This window comes from Sparus aurata, chromosome 7, assembly GCF_900880675.1.
Source record: "Sparus aurata chromosome 7, fSpaAur1.1, whole genome shotgun sequence".
NCBI lineage: Eukaryota > Metazoa > Chordata > Actinopteri > Spariformes > Sparidae > Sparus > Sparus aurata.
Genome location: NC_044193.1, coordinates 35554218 through 35574126, shown reverse-complemented (window position 1 = coordinate 35574126; position 19909 = coordinate 35554218). Strand labels below are relative to the sequence as shown.

Here is a 19909-nt window from a genome sequence, read left to right as displayed (position 1 = left end):
TAGTTGCTTGAAATGGGCCTCTATACACCTATGTAGATATTGCACCAAAAAACAGACATTTGCAGCTAGAATAGTCATTTACCACATTAGCAATGTATAGATTAGTTTAAACTTAGATTAGTTTAAAGCACTGTTTAAAAAAACAAAACAGTGCTTTTCTTTCAAAAATAAGGAAATTTCTAAGTGACCCCAAACTTTTGGCCGGTAGTGTAATTGCACTTCAAATGCGCACTCCGAAGGATGTTGCCCCTGAATTGGGACACAGCCAGTGTGTTTTGACCGAGGTCCTCAGTTTGCTTCCCGCTTCTAGAGGGCATTTTGTTCCCTTGTGGGTGCTTCAGCTAGCCTTTCCCCCCGCGACCAATGGTCAGACTGAGCGCACCAGACACTCGAGAACACTTCGTTGCCTGGTCTCCTCCAACCCTACCACGTGGAGCGAACAACTGGTGTGGGCTGAGTATGCTTATAACACCTTACAGAATGCATCTACGGGTTTCTCTCCTTTTGAGTGCCAGTATGGATATCAGCCACCGTTGTTCCCAGAACAGGAGAGAGACGTGGGGGTGCCTTCTGCTGCTCAGTTCATCCAGCTGTGTTGTGCTACCTGAAAGCGCGTTCGTGCGTCTCTTCAACACTGTGCAGAAGCACTACGCAGACCAGCATCGCCGTCCAGCCCCAAACTATCGGGTTGGTCAGAGGATGTGGCTCTCCACAAGGGATCTCCCACTGCGGGTAGAGTCTCGCAAATTGGCGTCACGCTTCGTTGGTCCCTTCAAGATCATTCAAAGGATTAACCTCGTCACTTTTCGCCTCCTGTTCCCCCGGTCCATGAGGATTCACCCCTCGTTTCATGTTTCCCGCCTCAGCCAGTCTGCTCCAGTCTGCGCCAGTCCACTGGCAACTCCATGGAGGCATCCGCCTCCACCCAGGTTGGTTGGGGGTCAACCAGTGTACACGGTTCGCAGTGGTGGACAGTAACGGAGTAAATTTACTTGAGTACTGTACTTAAGTACATATCCAGAGGATTTGTACTTTACTTGAGTATTAGATTTCTTCGGTACTTATTACTCTTACTTGAATACATTTCCAAGACAAATATTTTTACTTTTACTCGAGTTAATTTCTAGGAAGGCTGAAAAGTACTCGTTACTTTCAGGTCTGCTCTTTTTTTTTTTTTTTCTACAATACTATTGGACACAAGCTGTGTTTGTCAAAGAAGGAAACCTATCACAGTGCACGCTCTCCACTGGGATCTACGTAAAAGCGGAAAAACGTCATCCCTCCCCATAAGGATACCACCAAAGTAACCGTGCTCTCGACTGCGTTTGTCAACACAAAACCGCGACAATGGCTGCATCAGATGTAGTTTTTTTGTAAAGCAGTGATTCTCAACCAGTGGTCTGAGGACAACATTGGTCTTTGAGGGGGTTCCAGTTCCCAACTTCTGATAGAGTTAGTTGGACGGTGCAGGGTTCATTTGGTTACAGTTTTAATGATAGTTAATAAACATCTGCATCTGCAACATCTGCTGCAGTGATGTTGCTAGGTACGCATCCTGCTTCCCTGACGCATTAAAATCTGAAAGGACGCACTAAACTCACTATCCATGCATCCCGGGGACGCACCTCATTTTTCCCATGAAAAACGATACATTGTGAACATTAAACAACTCGTGTTTAATCACAGTAACTGGCAAAATGAACCTTGTTGTTAGCAGACCGGACAAGCGCTGTTTCAACCCTCTGTGCATCTACTCGGCTCAGACGTGATCCCCTGTACAAAGTATCGCGACATCCTAATTTAGCTGCTACCAAAACAAATAGCCCTTCACCGCTGATTTCATTTCAACCAGGGACGTCGCACCCGTGGGGGATGTGTGTGTTTTAACACCCACACTTTTCCCGGTGAGAGGGTTCAGCACCCACACTTTTTCTGCAGTTATTCTGCAGTTTTGCACAAACGCCATACTGCGGCCGCTTAGTCTGCTCTCGCTGCAGCTGCCTCCTTTCCCCCTCCCTCTCCTGTTGCTGCTTCAGACATGACACCGGCTTTGGGACTGACCGGCTGATGATTGGCTGTTCTGCCCTAAGTCCCGCCTCTCTTGCTATGCTAGATTTATTGTTCAGCTCGTGCTGATGAGGCGGGATCTGCCGTAAAATACCAAATAATAGCCGGGCGTGTATTTGTCTCAACCACTTAACAGACCAGGTGTTTATTTGGGACAGGCGTTTAATTCCCTCCTAACAAAAATCCGGGATGAAAATGTCACAAACTTCTCCAGCTTCTCTGTGAATTCTCTGGAAACGGAGAGGAACCAAAAACAATGTCTGTAACGTTCTCTGATGATTATAAACGTTGATTAGTCCTGATACGTTCAGTTACAGGTCGACACCAAACCACATGATGTGTTTTATAATGTTTGTATGTGTTTACAGCTGCTAATGTATGTAACGCTGTTACTGTGATGACATATGACAGTTAAATATTTAATATGTCTATAATAACCACATCCTGACATGTAACTGTGATTTTTGATAATCGAAGTACTAATAATAACAATCATGACAAAAAATTAACAGAGACTGCAGATAAAGATAAGAAGCTGCAACTGGCAGTTAGCAGCTCTCTTTTCTGTTAGACATAGTCCACGACAGAACATTATAAAATATGATAATGTATAAAATAACATTTAATGGTAAAAAAAAAGTACAGTTGCATTAGGCTTCTATTATAAATATTATATTATATTATAATGAAACGAATCAAGACAGATGTCACATTTACATGTCAGGGTGTGGTTATTATAGACACAGATTTAATATTTAAGTGTCATTTATCATCACCCCCCGACCCAAAATTGTGTTAAAAAAACACCACCACCACATCCATCCCCCGCACTTTTGAAAAGCTTGCTACACCTCTGATTTCAACAATTAAAAATACGAACTTCATAGTAAATAAACCCACGTTTCCACTGCTCGATGCTGTGCTCATTCGTGTCAATTATGTTTTAACGTTTAGGGGATGTGCTGTAATGAAATAAATAGAACATAATCCGGTGGTGGTGATGAAAACTACATTGAATGGCAGCCGCCATTTTGTTATGCCCAAACGGTGGAGGTCAGCAGACTATTTGAATTTTAGTAATTTATTTTGGTGCTATTTATGTTGCTACAAAAATGCTGTTTGATTTGAATGTCATACGTCATGCCACTGTGACAGTTGTTTTGCAATAAACTTTTCAGATCTGGAATTTTATTTGTTTAATTTCAGATACATTTTAAACATACATGAATATATCAGTTTATTATAACCATATCATACCACCATCAAAGGAGTTTAACACTCAATAAAATTTAAGAAGGAGAATAATATAAGAAAGAAAGAAATCTTTTTAACTGGGGAGTCAGGACCCATTGAATTTCCCAGGGACCCTCTCAACTCACCACCTGTGTGTCCCCGGGGACTCACTACATTGAAAACCTATCAACATCACTGTGCTGTCCTCCTGTGATCCCATTCATTGTATTTGTTTTTATAGGTGTTTCTGCAGGCTTTATATAACATTGTGGCTCTAAAAGCAAGCACATCAGTGCAGGTGGTTTCAAAGAGTTCATTCTCAGAAACAAGAGTTAAAAGGTCCTTAAATTCATTTAGAAAAAATCATAGTAATTCATTGATGTGAAAAATAAGAAATTTACTCTTACTCTTACTCTTACTTTTACTTTTACTTAAAGTAAATTTAAAAGCATGTACTTTTGGATACTTAAGTACCTTTAAAAGCAAGTACTTTTTTACTCTTACTTGAGTAACATGTTGACTGAGCTACTTTTACTTGTAACGGAGTAAATTTTGACCAGTAGTATTTGTACTCTTACCCAAGTACTGGGGTCGAGTACTCTGTCCATCTCTGACGGTTCGGCGGATATTGAACAGTCGTCGTGTGGGACGTGGGGTTCAGTATCTTGAGGACTGGGAGCGATATGGTCCTGAGGAGCGTGCCTGGGTCACAGCTCAGGACATTTTGGACCCAGCTCTTATCCGGGATTTTCGCCGCCTCCAGCCTGCTGGCCTGAGTGTCAGGTGCTGTTCCCTAGAGAGGGGGTCCTGTGAGGGCACTCAATCTTTGTGGTGTGGTTTAGTTTAGTTTATCATTTTAGCACTTTGTTTTGTTAGGGAAGCCTGAAGTGGCTCTTTACAGTTTTGTTGGGTTTTTTTTTTTCCCCCTTTCCCATCTATCGCTTTTGCGATTTTGTGGTTATCCCTCTGGGATAACTCTGAGACACCCCTGGGTCCGTGCCTGCATTATCTAACAACTATCTGCACTCCAGAGGCTCATCCATGGCATAAAACTTGAGAAAGTGTTTATTTGATGATGAGTCATTAACATTAAAAAATATATATATATTATTTATTTATTTATTTATATATATATATATATATATATATATATATATATATATATATATATATATATATATATATATATATATATATATAATTTTTTTTTTTTTTACAAGAAACTATTAACTCATGAATACCATTACAAATACCTACAAATTAGCGTGGTGGTATAATATATAGCAAGATACAGACTATGTGATAAAACCACATAATCGTCAAATTTGATATTGGTCTTCTTGATAAGTTCATCCAGTTGCTTCCTACCTGTTGATGAGATGCTGCTGCTCCAGCAGACTTCACCATAGAAAATGGTCAATGCCACCACAGAGTCGTAGAAAGTTGTCAGGAGTGCCCCCTGCACTCCAAAGGACCTGAGCTTCCTCATTCGTAAGATGTCACCATCTCAATGTCCGTTCTCTGGATGTTCACCTGAGTGCAGGGTTGTCTGTGCCTGCAGAAATCCACCACTAGCTCTTTAGTCGTCCCGGCATTGAGCTGGAGGTGGTTCTGTCTGCACCAGGCTACAAAATCCTTAATAAGTTCTCTGTAGGCCCTGTCGTCCCCGTCCCTGATGAGGCCGACAATCGGAGTTGTCAGAACTTTTGTAGATGGCACTGGGGTGATTTGTAGAAGTCTGCAGTGTACAGGGTGAACAGGAAAAAGGCCAGGACTGTTCATGGAAACATCAAAGTATGAAAATGACAAGCTGTGGTTATACACTTGATATCCCTCACCATTAGGCCTGCTAAAGTGTGTTGCTTGAGCCAAAAATCTGAATCCTGATCAGTAAAGTGATTTCTTCTGGTAAACTAGTGATCAACCATTTAGTGTTGGAGTTTGTCCTGAGCCTCGGTAAGGACATCTGCCATTCCTTCTGCTGCAGGCTGACCGGCCTCCTCATTTTAAAGACACTCACATGCTAACTTTAATTTAGTTACTTTTAAATAAACCGTTTTAATGAACTGTGTTACTCTCCTTATCCCCTGGCCTTTGGGGGACATAACAAGGAGAGATGCTGCTTTATTACTAATTTTGCTGCACATTCTGGAAAATAAACATGTGTTGAATATTTTGAGAGGGTACCTGAGGTCAGAGGCAGTTTGTTTTTGTCTGATGTGAGCAGTTTACTCATATTCCCAGCTGGAATGTAACAGCTCTGCCAACCAGCTTGGTTGGTGTAGAGCAGATTTAGGACAGGATATTGGTTGGATTGTAGGAGACACAGCTTCGACTGCAGGGTAGGTAGTTTCACAGTGGATTTTCTCATGCTGCAACACAAAAGGCTTGTGAGGCAGCCTTAAAATAGTAGTATAATATGTTAGAAAATTTGTCCCTGAAAACAAGATTTTCAGATGGATATCAACCTTTAGTCGGAGAGTTCAGTACAGAGCTGAAGTCCGGACATGGTTAACCTAGCTTAGCACAAAGACTGGAAGCAGGCGGGACACTGCTAGCATTTAAAAAATACACATACCAGCTCTTCTAATTTTCAGCTTGTCTCTCCATTGAGTGATGACAAGGTATTGGTTTGGCGTTGTGGTGGGGAGTTGAGTTTCAGTGAGTGTGCATAGGTCTCGAGATGTATGGTTTTTGGCCTGTCCCCATTTTGCCTTGATGGCAGTGTGTGCTGGGCCAGGCTTGGGCTCCATGGGTTTGTGCAGGGCCTGATAGCATATTTTGTTCTGGCTTGATTTGGTGGTGGGCCACAGGACTTCCCGTGCTGTTACCTAGTGCTTGGCTTTCTTTGTCTTCAGGTGCCCATGCTGGGTTGGGCTGCAGGGGCGTTGTGGCTGTGAATGGATTTTGTTGTGTTCAGAGCTCTGTAGTCTTCCTTGGTCTATGGCAAAGATGCTCACAAGTCCTTTTTGGCAAGTCCAAGTCAAGTCTCGAGTCACCTATTGCTGTAATGAGTGTTCTATCATTTGCTGTATGCCATCTGGTCTGCTTAGAACACTGCCTAACTATATCGAAGGAACTGAAATGTATTGTGTTATCACTTCTTTATCTATTAGCATACAGTATCAGCACTGATCAGCTTATTGGTATATGATCACTATTATTGCATTTCAATATGAAAAGACGCACAAATTGTCATGTTAAATTTGAATTAAAAAATCTTTGGTAGCACAATGACCCCAGAAGAGAGTGACTTTTCTCCCATGCATACTGTACATGTCCTTTCTATGCCAATTTCCACCATTTAAAGATAAAAAAAATAATGAAAATTAAGCCTTGATTTACGTGTGTGTGTGTGTGTGTGTGTGTGTGTGTGTGTGTGTGTGTGTGTGTGTGTGTAAATCGGCACCGTGGCGCTGCTGATGGCCAACAGCTGATCCCTACCGTTACAACGTACAGGTTCCCGGGAGATGGCGGAAAACAGTGAAATAAGCAGTACTGAGACCAGAGCGAAAAAAGCAAGTCTGGTCTCCATACTGTTGTGTCCTGAAAGTTAATACTTTACCAGAGCAGTAGGTGGCAGTGTTGTGTTAATGTTGTTACATGACTGAAGAAGAATTAAGTGCCGAAAATTGTCGTAATGCGTTGGTTGAAAGGCACGCAAGAAAATAAAGTCATGAAAAGTTACTCTTCCGTCCAGTGTTTCTTTTCAAGTGTTTATTACTACCATTACTCTCTAAAATCTTAGAGAAGATTGTGTATTCCCAGCTCATGGACTTTTTAAATGAAGAAAATATTCTTGGGATTTTCCAATCTGGTTTTAAAACATTGCACAGCACAGAATCAGCGCTTTTAAGAGTTTCTAATGACATATTTATAGCTACTGACTCTGGTCACTGTGTTGTCCTTGTACTTTTAGATTTGACTGCAGCTTTTGATACAGTGGACCATGAAATCCTGATTGCTCATTTGGAGCAGTGGGTGGGCATCAGTGGCACAGCACTAGAATGGTTCAGGTCAGTGGCATGCACAGACTTTTTGAAGGGCAGGGGCGAAAAGAAAAAAAAGGGCACATACAGCGCGTTCTCGCCACTTTAGAGGGCACTAAGTTCCTTGTGTTGCCGAGGGCACTTTAGACATGTTTATGTTATACAAATGGCACATTTATATAGCCTTAAAACAGACTAACTAGACAGACTACTCAAGTTAATTTGTAGTTAGGATCAGCATCCATGAGAACTGTGTAGATTCAACATTGGACTGTGAAGAACACACAGAGACATGGATGTATGAAGGAATTAAAACCCTGGGGGGTCTGGGGGTCCTCCCCCAGAACATTTTCAATTAAGTAGATGCCATTTCCTGTATTCTAGTGCATTTTAACACCATATTAGCACCAGATAATCCAAACTGGTTCTGTGAGATATAGTTCTGGCTCAATATAGATCAAAAAGGGGCCCAACATAAAAGTTATTGCAACAGTAATGTTTCATAGTATTTCTTGGTCTTAATAGTCTTCTGGAGTTTAGTGTGTTTTCTTCACCCAATAGGGCTCTGTGATAAAAACACAGGGAACAATACACATTTAAAATATTTATTTGACACCTCAAAAGAAACAAACTATGATGAAGCATGGACATACAGTGGCTTGCAAAAGTATTCACCCCCCTTGAACTTTTCCACATTTTCTCATGTTACAACCACAAATGTAAATGTATTTTAATGGGGTTTTATGTGATAGACCAACACAAAGTGGTGCATGTTTGTGAAGTGGAAGGAAAATGATACATGGTTTTTAAACATTTTTAAAAATAAAAAACAGAAAAGTGTGGTGTGCAAAAGTATTCACCCCCCTGAGTCAATACTTTGTAGAACCACCTTTCCCTGCAATGACAGCTACAAGTCTTTCGGGGTAAGTCTCTACAAGCGATGCACATATAGAGACTGAAATATTTGCTCAATCCTTCTTGCAAAATAGCTCGAGTTTAGTCTGATTGGATGGAGAGTGTCTGTGAACAGCAATTTTCAAGTCTTGCCAAAGATTCTCACTTGGAATTAGGTCTAGACTTTGACTGGGCCATTCTAACACATGAATATTCTTTGATCTAAATTTGATCTATGTTTAGGCTCGTTGTCCTGCTGGAAGGTGAACCTCCGCCCCAGTCTCAAGTCTTTTGCAGACTCTAACAGGTTTTCTTCTAAGATTGTCCTGTATTTGGCTCCATCCGTCTTCCCATCCAATGGATTGAACAGTGCTCTGTGAGATGTTCAAAGCTTGGGATATTTTTTCATATCCTAACCATGCTTTAAACTTCTCCACAACTTTATCCCTGACCTGTCCGGTGTGTTCCTTGGGCTTCATCATGCTGTTTGTTCAACAATGTTCTCTAGCAAACCTCTGAGGCCTTCACAGATCAGCTGTATTTACACTGAGATTAGATTACACACAGGTGGACTCCATTTACTAATTAGGTGACTTCTGAAGGCAATTGGTTGCACTGGATTTTGTTTAAGTGTATCAGAGTAAAGTGGGGTGAATACTTTTGCACACCACACTTTTCAGTTTTCTATTTTTAAAAATGTTTGAAAACCTTGTATCATTTTCCTTCCACTTCACAATTATGCACCACTTTGTGTTGGTCTATCACATGAAATGCCATTAAAATACAATTACGTTTGTGGTTGTAACGTGACAAGATGTGGAAAAGTTCAAGGGGGGTGAATACTTTTGCAAGCCACTGTATATGTTTCCAACTGAGCTGTGCACTTAAAAAGGCTTTTTAAAGAAAAGCATTTTTAAAAATTAAAACAGAATAAAAAATCCCAAATGCTTAGCCTGGCGGGGGGTCAACTTAAACCTGGTGGAAACCCTGATATGCAATGCTAACCCCACTTTTAATTTTACTGGCTAGCTTTAAAAAGCTATTCCCGCAAGACTTAGCTAGGCTACTTCCTCAGCCTAGGCTTAAACATGTGATAGGAATCTCTACCTAATAATAGCACTCCCAGGGTACATACACTAGTATTTAGTAATGCAAAATTGGTAACTTAATAGACAGCTTGCTATATTAGCTACCTACCTCACACAGCAATAGGATGCTGGGTTGCACCTCAGTCAGTATTAAGTCCCCACTGACATGTGACCATTTGAGAGAGAGTGTGTCTAAAACTGAATACTTAAATGGATGGAATGGACTTATTTTAACAACAGGAATGTGTTCTTAAAACTTAAGTTACCATCTATCTAGCTGCTATCAATTTGGTCCATCATTTACTAAGTACAATGAATCTAACTGACCTAGCCTAAATTGAAAATAAAATCTAGAAAGTTTATTAGCCTATCAGCTAATAAATAAAATGTAATTAATTAATAAAAAATAAAAAAAAAAACAGAAAATATGGGCTAATGGCCATACAAAGTGTATTGAACATAAACAGGGTTTAACTTGTTGAGACCATAAAATTACTCTGGGAAAGCTTGCATGCCTTAATTGGAATCAATATTCTCCATCATGTTTTGCCAACCGGGAGTGCGCTTAAACTTGTTTTAACCACCCAAGAGAGCAATTAACTGTTTTGTTTTCACTTAAGAGGGCAGTTTAGTGTGTTTTGCCAATGAGGAGGGCATTTAAAGACGCCCTTTTGCCACCCAAGTGGATAGTTTATCATGTTTTAACCAGCCAAGGGGGCAATTTAGTGTTTGTTCCACCCAAGAGGGCAGTTTAGTGTGTTTTGCCAACCAGGTGGGCACTTTAGCATGCGTTTTTGCCTCCCAAGAAGGCACTTTAGCACGCGTTTTTGCCTCCCAAGAAGGCACTTTAGCACACGTTTTTGCCTCCCAAGAAGGCATTTTAGCACACGTTTTTGCCTCCCAAGAGGGCACATTAGTACGCGTTTTTGTCACCCAAGAGGGCAGTTGTATTTTGCCAACCAGGTGGGCACTTTAGCACGCGTTTTTGGCTCCCAAGAGGGCACTTTAGCGCAAGTTTTTGCCACCCAAGAGGGCAGTTTATCATGTTTTAACCAGCCAAGGGGGCAGTTTAGTGAGTTTTTTTCCACCCAAGAGGGCAGTTTAGCACGCGTTTTGGCTCCCAAGAGGGCACTTTAGCGCGCGTTTTTCAACAACTGGGCCACACCGCCCCCGCCCCCCCCTGTGCACATCACTGGTTCAGGTCCTACCTGTCACATCAGACTAGTGTCAGCCTAGATGACTCTGTGTCCTCCACTGCTCCTCTTTCATGGCACTCTTTTATTTTCTCTCTATCTTCTACCACTTGGTTCTATTCTCAGGAAACATGGCATTTCTTTTCATTGCTATGCGGATGACAGCCAGATCTATGTCCCCCTCAAAAAGGCTGATTCCTACTCCGTTAACCCACTGCTAAAGTGTTTACATAATCCGTGTACCCTTCGTTCTTTGGTTTTTCCGTTTCAGAACCAAATTAAAATAATTATCAAAATATACACCTGCACCCTGCGTTTAAAGGGACCCTGCGGTTCATTGAAACCCGGCTATTATTTGGTAATAAATGGTACATTTACACCCGGCTCTGTACGCCGGAGCGGCGGCGGCCATGCGCATCCGCGATTCATTTACAGCCTGGAGGCGGCGTGGTGTGTGTCTCCTCTCTGCTCTGACTGCAGGCTGGACTGCTGCACGAGGCTACTGAGAGACTGACCGCCTGTGAGTGCTTTTGGACGGTGAAGGGACTCACGGCAGCACCCACTGCTCGTTGAGCACAGTAACTGCAGAGTGATACGTGCTTTCAAGTCAGAGTCTCTAAACACCAAAAAAGTCTCCAATAACACCAGTAAAAGTCGCTATTTGTCAGTAGTCGCTATTGACAAAAAAATTCGCCAGAAGGATGATTTGTTTGTGTGTTATAATAGTCCAACCACTTGCATTTCGACATGGGGGGAATTTTCGTGATTTTGTTTTTTATTTTTTAATATTTTTTCCGATTTTTTTTTCCCTCCCATCCTGTAGCCTACTCGCGCCCCCCCGGGAGAGTGTCCGCCCCACCTGTTGAGAACCACTGCATTAGTCCATTATTAGATTCCTTCTGATGCTGACTATCACATAAAAAGGTGTTTTAGAGGCTCAGACAGACCTCTTGTGTTCATTGGCAGCTCATTATGAGAGAGATCACGTCCACCTTCGGTGCGTGACGCACATTTCCTAATATGGACTTCACTCCTGGAGAGGGTGACCCCTAATTTCCACTGGATCCGCTCCGTGTGTGTAGGTTACAACAGGTTGTGGAATTTGGTTAAAATTCCGCGTAGTCAAGCCAGCCGCTCCAACATTTTAAGTGCACCCATATTACAGACTTTATGGCCATAAAGTAAGGGCGCACTTAAAATGTTGGAGCTGCTCCGTCTCTTCTTCTTTCTCTCCTGAGACGGGGGCGGACCGGACGAGCTAATGTTCCGGAGCAGAATGTCAATCAATATTTTATCAGTATATGCCTATTGAGATTGAGGAGTCACGTGCTGATTTGGGTTGATCTGGGCGGGGTCTGAGCCGGTCGGCCATGATGGTAGGAGACGCTATCGGTTGTCAGGGGCAACGCCTGCAGAACTTCACAGAGACGCGACTAAACAGTCCAGAGCTCTTTAATTTCTGCGCATTTATTATTTCGGCGGGACAGAGACGGATCTACGAATATGAGAAAGAAAAGGAAGAAAGTAAAGCAATGCAAAAAGATAAGGCGAAAGAAAAGGGACCTTACAGGAACAAGCTCACACCAAGCGCATAACAGCGGTATTTGGAGAAGCTCTCGGACATCCAAAATATCGACCCATACGAGCAGTGCCGGATTTAGCAATTTGGGGGCCCAAGGCGAAGGTATGTATGGGGGCCCTAAACCCTGCATGCACTTCTTTACTCCAAAATGAAGACAGAGAACGAAGACAAGCTAATAGTACACAAGCTAATAGTCACCCATGATGGAGAATAAGAAAACAACTGTCCTTGCAAAAATTCCAGGTTAACCAGCACTGTTTATTTCTAAAAGTCGGCAACAAAAGCACATAACACAGTCCCCTGATTCACTGTAGATAAGTCACATCCTATTAATCTTCTCCCTGTTTTTCATTTGGATGTAGTACTTATTACTACACTGCATGAAAAGTGGGATTTTCGTCCCTGTAAACGCCCGGAAATCTTCCTAATTTTCAGCAGTTAACGTCAATTTACAGCCTGCGAACGTCGCGTTCGTCTGTGCCACATACTGACGGAAACGAACCATGACCTTCAATTTGCATATGAATAGCAGCAAAACCACGCCTTGCCAGAGAATGTGTGGGCTGGCTTGAATATCCTTACTCAGTATTGGATGAAACCACTACTAATAAACAAGCAAAATCACTCGTGATTGGCCACCCTGGGCCATTATAAATGTAAACCCCAGTAAGAATAAATAAAAATAAAAATTTAAATTATATATATATATATATATATATATATATATATATATATATATATATATATATATATATATATATAAATATATATATATATGATATCATCAAAGACATGAATTAATTTATTGAGGAAAGGAACATTTGCCAGGAAGGTGTTGTTTATTCAAAGAAAGAGCTTTATTAGCACAAACACAATCACACCACAACTATGTACAAAGCATAATCTGCCCACACAACAAACGGGAAGCTCCTGAGAAGCCCAAAATCCTACAGCACCGTAAAGTGTCTGTTTCTGCAGACGTCTGTGGTGCGCTGCCCTGTACTTCGGAATCGCCTCTCATGTGACAGCAGTGTTGCACAGAGCTCGGTGAGCTCCCGGCTGCGAAAGGACGGAGGTCGCACAATCCATCCAGACACCCGCCATCTTGTGCCGTCTTCCTCCTCAGACATCAGGTCTATGGCGGCGCACTTCCAAAGGTCCACCTCATCCTCAGCTAGCACTCTGTCTCGCTTGCAGCAGCTGTAAAAACAATCAATAAAGACGATCAGTACTGCGCGATGCACTGCGTATGGATACAACACATCTATTATTTAATAGAATATTAGTCACATTGACCAAAAACGGATCTAATGTAATAATGTCTTACAGGCAGGTAGAAAACAATGAAAAAGAGTGGTATGAATAAAGAAACGAAAGTCACAGTAAAATTAAACTAGGGAGAACACAGTAACAGTTACTTACACACGATGGCGTCATTATTGGCATCATGTAAATCTGGACTTGCAGACATAACTCCAAGCTAATAGGAGGTCGCGGCCTGGTTGTGAGGCGAGGTTAGTCTGTCAAAACAAAATGCTGGCAGCGATAAACCTCCGTGTCCCTCTGTGGCAGCGAAGCTCCGTCCATCGGCGACACTCTCCGTGGCGACGCGGCAAATATCCTCCCGTCAGCGCAGGCCTCCTCTGGACAATGGCCGGGCCGCTAGCCTAGCTCCTGCTAGCTAGCTTAGCCGAACTTGCTTCGTGTCCAATAAAACACAAACACTTTGACTGCGATGGAGAGTCCAACTCACACACTCACAGCACGTCGTCCGACAACAGTTCACAGTCCGTTAGTGATAAAACACGACACTGACGACACTCACAGTCCTCTGTCAGCTGCTCGACGCCATTAACTCTCCTCTCCTTCTTCCTCGTCACTCACGCTCCGGTCAACCCGGAAGTGTAAAAACTCTTAAAGGTCATGAACTCTCACACGTAATAAGAATTACTTTTCAACTTCTTTTAAAACATTCAGAACCCATGATATTATACAAATACTTATATATTTTTGCATAAAATATTTCAAAATATTTTATGCAAATTTTAACTTCTTAACAACTGGCGTTTTATCTTTAACTTGTTCCCAGGAGAGAGAGAGAGAGAAAACAAGAATAAATAACCTTTTTTACATAACATTGGCCATTGCTAATGACATACACAGTAACTAATCTAGCATACTTTCATTAAATAAATCAATTCAAGTGAAAATATAAGGGTCTATAATTAGGCAATACTGAGCCTCATCAATTTATACCAGAGATTTTCTTAAAATGAAGTTAACACCTTTTAGAAAAAGGTCACCTTGGGTAAAACTCCCCCTGCTACCCTGATTTGCATTTGTATAGCTCACAGCATTTTCATTTACATGTTAAAGTCTCCCCTAGAATCAGGGGGAGGGGGGTCATTGTTGCCTGCAAACAGCCGCGTGCAGTCGCAAACCTGAAATTCCACGTCAATCTACATTTCCGCATACTGACGGAAATCCCACTTTTTATGCAGTGTAGTAAATCTATCTAGGGCTATAACTGGCAGAACTAGGTTGACTCACCAGAACCCCACCATTGTCATCATCATCGTCATCATCGCTGTCAAAATGGCCATCACTGGACAACTCCTCCACCTTGTCTGTGTCAACGCCAGACACAGCTAACGTTAGCTGCTGCTGCTGCTGCTGCTGTTGCGGCGCCGGCATATCCAACCGTTTGGACGTTGTTGACTGTATCCCCAGTAACAGCAGTGGTAAAATAGTTTGTAAGCTTTGCTATATATTTCTCCGCGTCTTTTTCCTTTTTCCGTTTATTCGAACCGCTCGGGTAGTTTCGTTTCATTTTAGCTTTTACTCCTTGTCTGTTTGTTTACATCTTCTACTTCTTCTTCTTCTCCTTCTGTGTGGTTTATTGGCGGTTGGCAAACGGTGCATTACCGCCACCAACTGGACTGGAGTGTTTTTTGTTTGTGTTCATCTTTTGCAGTCCGTCACGGACTAGTCCATTTCATTGTGAAAGTAGGGGGTGTATGTGGGACAGATACCCATGAATTTGACATTTTAACTAATACTTAAACGTTTTTCTAAATAATGAATTACATATTAACAAAAATTGCCACGTTTTTGAAGTGTGTTGATGATACATTTCTTATTTTCCTTTTTTTTTTTTTCCCTGGAGGTTGGTGGGGGCCCCCCCCTACAACCGCTGGTGGAGGGGCCCCAAGCAACCGCCTACCTATGCCTCTATGTTAAAGGAGTCATATTATACCCTATTTCTACAAGTTAATCTAGTTCCCTGGTGTCCTAATGAAATGTCTGTGACATGCTTTGGTCAAAATACCATAAGGATGAAGCACAATAGCAGTTCATAACTGTTCAATAACCCTGCCAAAACAGCCCTGTTAAGAACAGTCGGTTTTGAGTGCCTGTCTCTTTAAATGCAAATGAGACACAGGTAATCCACCCACTTCTTCCGGGAGGTGTGACGACGCCGGCACGCTCATGCTACCATGACAACAACTGAGCGTGAACCCTGGGAGAAACATGGCTGCAGGAGGAAACTTTGCTGTCCAACCTTAAATGTTTGAACCAGAGTCAGACCCTGAACAAGAAGGAGCTAGCGAATAAGTTGCTCAATGTAGACTGCAACAAGACGTTTCTGAATGGTGAGTTATGATCTTTATTTTACTTTTTTCTTAAAAATGTGTATGTTTGTACGTCGGTAAATACGGTCGCTGACTAAATACGGTCGACCGCTGACCGCTCTATGTGTAACTCACTGCTTATAACAATCTAGATATGTGTTGAGTAAACATAAGTAGCATGCTATTCCCGTTACACGAGTAAATTTCACAAGTCCGCAATGTTTTTTCGGCAGCTACGAGTGGGAATGTAGCACTTTTATTCTCAGCTACGCCATAATAATGTTAACTGTTACGTCATTATTTTGTCCGACATCTAACTCACAGCGATACACTTTTCACGTGTGTGCGGGCTGGGGCGACTGTCTGCCAGCTCCGTATCCCCCATAGTAATGTCTGTTTATCCGTTTGTACTGCGTTTCAACATAATGCACTAATTCCAATTAATAACGTTACATCGTTGCACATGCTGACCAGTCGTTATTGCTAACAACATATTCAAATAAAAAAACCGTTAAACTGATATGTTCCCTTTTTCCCCTCTGGTTTAGGTGTGTACTTATGTTTAGATGCATAACAATGCATACAGCACCTGAGAATGTCTGCTTGTTGAATGAAAATGTAACTATTCAGTCATATTATCAGTCATCAAACGTCACTTAACCTTTCACATTTACAGGTTATAAGAAGACTAAATCAGCTTCAAAACTCACGTTCCTGCATGGCAGACCACCCTGGCCTCGTACCAGTGTGCATTCTCACTTCAGAATGCACTAAATATCTACAGAGCCTTTACGTCTGAGGGGAATAGAACAGTAAGTGTTTTTTTTTTTTGCATACCGTAAAATATCAAATAATAGCCGGGCGTTTATTTGTTTGTTCCAACCACTTAACAGACCAGGCCTTTGTTTTGGACAGGCGTTTAATTGAGACCCGGCTATTATTTGGTAATATACGGTATAAATTCTGTTACTGTAATAAAAATATGAGTAATGAAATAAATTCAATTTTCCACTTTGTTACATTGCTTATTTTTCTTTTTGAAAGGCAGTTTGACAATTGTTAAAATGTTACATATCAAACACTAGGAAAGATACATTTCTGCAAAAAAATCAATTTGCAAGAACACAGTTTATTAGCAACATCTACACCTAGGTCTATGACAATCTTGCTGCTCATAAATGGTGGAAATCCAAATTAGATATTGTGCAGGAATTTATGTTTTGTACTTTTGGATACTCATCCCACTCCTACGAACCTGTCTCTTGATGATCATAATTCTTATGTCTACATGTCAAACACTGAAAGTACAGAAAACAGCTTATATAATTTTATAAATACAAGTACAGCAAACAACACACAACTATTCAAAAAGTTACTGAATGTACAAGTAGTTTTTATTGCCTGTTGTTAAACAGTAGGTAATATAAATATTTACAAAAAAATATAAGGTAAATCAAAAACTATGTCTAAATATAAATGTATAACTAAATATATCCACTCTGTTCAGCCGTTACAGATACTTGGCATATAGGAGCTTTGAGAGCTGGTGTTGGGGCTTTCTGGGCTGAAGAGTTTGTGGCACTGCCCAGCTGTGTGGTGCTGCGTATACGGATGGAGTTCCCCGGCACTCGAGGCATCTACGTGGGGTTCAGACCGGCCCTTGACTGAACCTTGTCACATAGTGGTCCATCACCTCCTTCTTGTCCAGCGTTTCTAACTGCGCAGAGAGCACCTCAGGAATGGAGATCTTCAAAACCTCATCTGCGTATGAACCAGGGTCCTGAAAAACCTTCTCAAACACCAGGTCCAAGATGTCATCCACCTAATCTGCAATTAGAAAAAGTGAAATATTGTGCGTACTTTATCATGTTTTATCGTATATTTATTAAAAACAAAACTAGAAAAAGCCATAGACACTGGTTAATTATATTTTATTTATTTTACAAGTATTTTTTAATGTCTGTTTCATTTTTCTGTGTGATTTCAATAAAAAGGTTTAAAACTTACGAAAGGTTGGTTGCTCCTTCACTGGCTTTGCTGTGTATTCTCCTCCTTTCTTCCACTTTGGAAATGAAGCCTGAACAGTGGCTCACCAGCTGAGGTTGTTGCCTGTGGACGGTCTGTATTTTCATTGAAGTGCAGGGCTGCCAGGTATAGTCTTGGGAGGAAAAATAATACAATGCTAAATAAGAATGCGAGCACATTGTACACATTGCAAAAAATATTCAGAAAATGGTGATTTATTTTCAAATAAATAGCTGTATTTAGAAAAATGCAGGACTCAAATGTCCTCTGATGATGATTAAAAAATCAATTTGATGAGGAAGAATCTGGCAAATCACAATCCGAGCAAACCCATGCACATCCCTCATTTCACATTAGATTTTAGTAAGTGAGCAAAAACGTACACATTTGCGAAGCAACTTTTCTGTGTCCGTGTCTGCATATAACTAACGTTAATCGTAGCACAGCAGGCAGGGAACCCCTGTATCCGACTCCAAAACTAAGTAGTGATTGCTTTACTGCAGATAACGTTTTGGTACTCTCAGATCGGGTCTCTTATGCCAGCAGCTAACACTACACACGTAGTTACATGAATACTAACACAAAGGAAGTCTTTAGCCTCCTTTAGCACAACATGATAATAAATTAACGCAGCCCACCGTCCGTGAACAACTGAGACCATTTCATACCGTCTGCTCGGCCGTGAGCATGTGGAGGAGACGGTCTCCCATGCGTATTCACGTCGGAGAAGTTGTTCGCGGACGGTGAGCTAGCTAGCTAGCTGCTCGGCCTTGAACATGCTAGCCAGCTAGCTAGCTAGCATGTTCACGGCCGAGCAGTTGTTCACCGGCCGATTAGAAGCGATCATATATGAATATCCTAATTCATTTTCTCAATTCAGTGCCATGTTTTAAAAGACTGCTGATTAACATTACAGTGAATCATATGACCAGTAAGCCCAACGTTGCAACTTAACGTTAGTTCAGCCTCATATCTACATCAACGGTTAGCGTTAGCTCATGTGCTAAACGGCCAAAGTAACACAAACGAAACTGTTTTTTTTAAATACTTACACGGACAGTGGGTATGGATCCATCTTCTAGGAACAATCTCGTTGCCAGTCCAGCTTTATACCCTGGTTGCTGAAACAGTCCGGCGTGAAGTGACTGGCACAGACAAAAACACTTTTGCTCACTGAAGCTGGGACGTTTCCCTGAAAAATAAAATTTAGCCACTTCGCTCTGATATCCTCTTTGGTAGGGAAGCGATGACGGGAAACATGAGTATCCATGCATCTCATGACATAGCAGGAGTGCTTGGCTTTCGGGTTGTACATGGTAGCGTTCAGGCTGTCGCGTACGAGTGAGGCGAGAAAATGGCGGATCATCGTTCAGGTAGCCGGCGTAATGTGGGAGGAGATATCCAGCATGAGGGTGGGAGTATTCAAATCACCCGCTCTGTTACGTAACAGCGCGGGTGAAATCCAACTGGCTCCTTTAGAGACACATTTTCTGACTGCGTCCGTTTACAAAACATTGACTTAGTGGTCAAAAATCATTCTTAAGGGGTGGGGAGGCACTCCAGATATGCAAATACACACACTAAAGCAACGAAAAAGTGAGTTTTGCATAATATGTCTCCTTTAAGACCGGCTATGCATACGAGCTCCCTGCAGTGGAATGGCACAGAGACCTGGATCATTTACCTCCATGCACATACATGGACATCGTCAGTTACCTTGTTTTTGGTGTAAGTTACTACACAATGCAGGAGTTTAAAAGCCACAAGTCTTTGGAAAGTTACGAGACTTTCTGCTGCGGCTGGGTGCAGGACTTGGCCATCTACAAGCCCCCAGGTGGTGAAAACAGCGTTGTACCGGCAAAAAGACATTTTTAGAGAATGTACCCGAGTGAAAATGCAGAGAACACACTCTCATCGACTGGGGGGTGCGATCGAAAGTAAGGTCCTTTCTTCTTATTGCAGCCAACCAAGCAATCCGGCGTCTACTCGTCAGGTCAGAGACTTGCTTTCCTTATGCTGTGTCCATTTCGGCAACCTAAACTGTATCCCATTGTTCCTATGTTTTCCATATGAATCGTGTGAGGTACTGAATCAGTTTTTAACGCAGCAGTGACTTCCAGGCATGGTAAAACAGTGCGGAATTGTAAAAACCTCCACTACTACAGAGTAAAGAACACACGTAAACAATCATGTTTTGCCGCTGGCA

The 19909-nt window shown here is 41.8% G+C and overlaps 2 long non-coding RNA genes across 2 annotated transcripts; one reads left to right on the top strand and one right to left on the bottom strand.

The window, feature by feature from the left end:
• The first annotated feature begins 15289 nt into the window (after positions 1 to 15289).
• Positions 15290 to 17325, top strand: LOC115584462 (uncharacterized). Its single transcript, XR_003984542.1, has 3 exons — positions 15290 to 15699; positions 16355 to 16490; positions 17186 to 17325. It is a non-coding gene; the product is annotated as an uncharacterized LOC115584462 (long non-coding RNA).
• LOC115584461 (uncharacterized) lies at positions 16788 to 19324 on the bottom strand. Its single transcript, XR_003984541.1, has 3 exons — positions 18756 to 19324; positions 17686 to 17836; positions 16788 to 17505 (listed from the first exon to the last, which is right to left on the bottom strand). It is a non-coding gene; the product is annotated as an uncharacterized LOC115584461 (long non-coding RNA).
• Between the last annotated feature and the right edge of the window lie 585 nt (positions 19325 to 19909).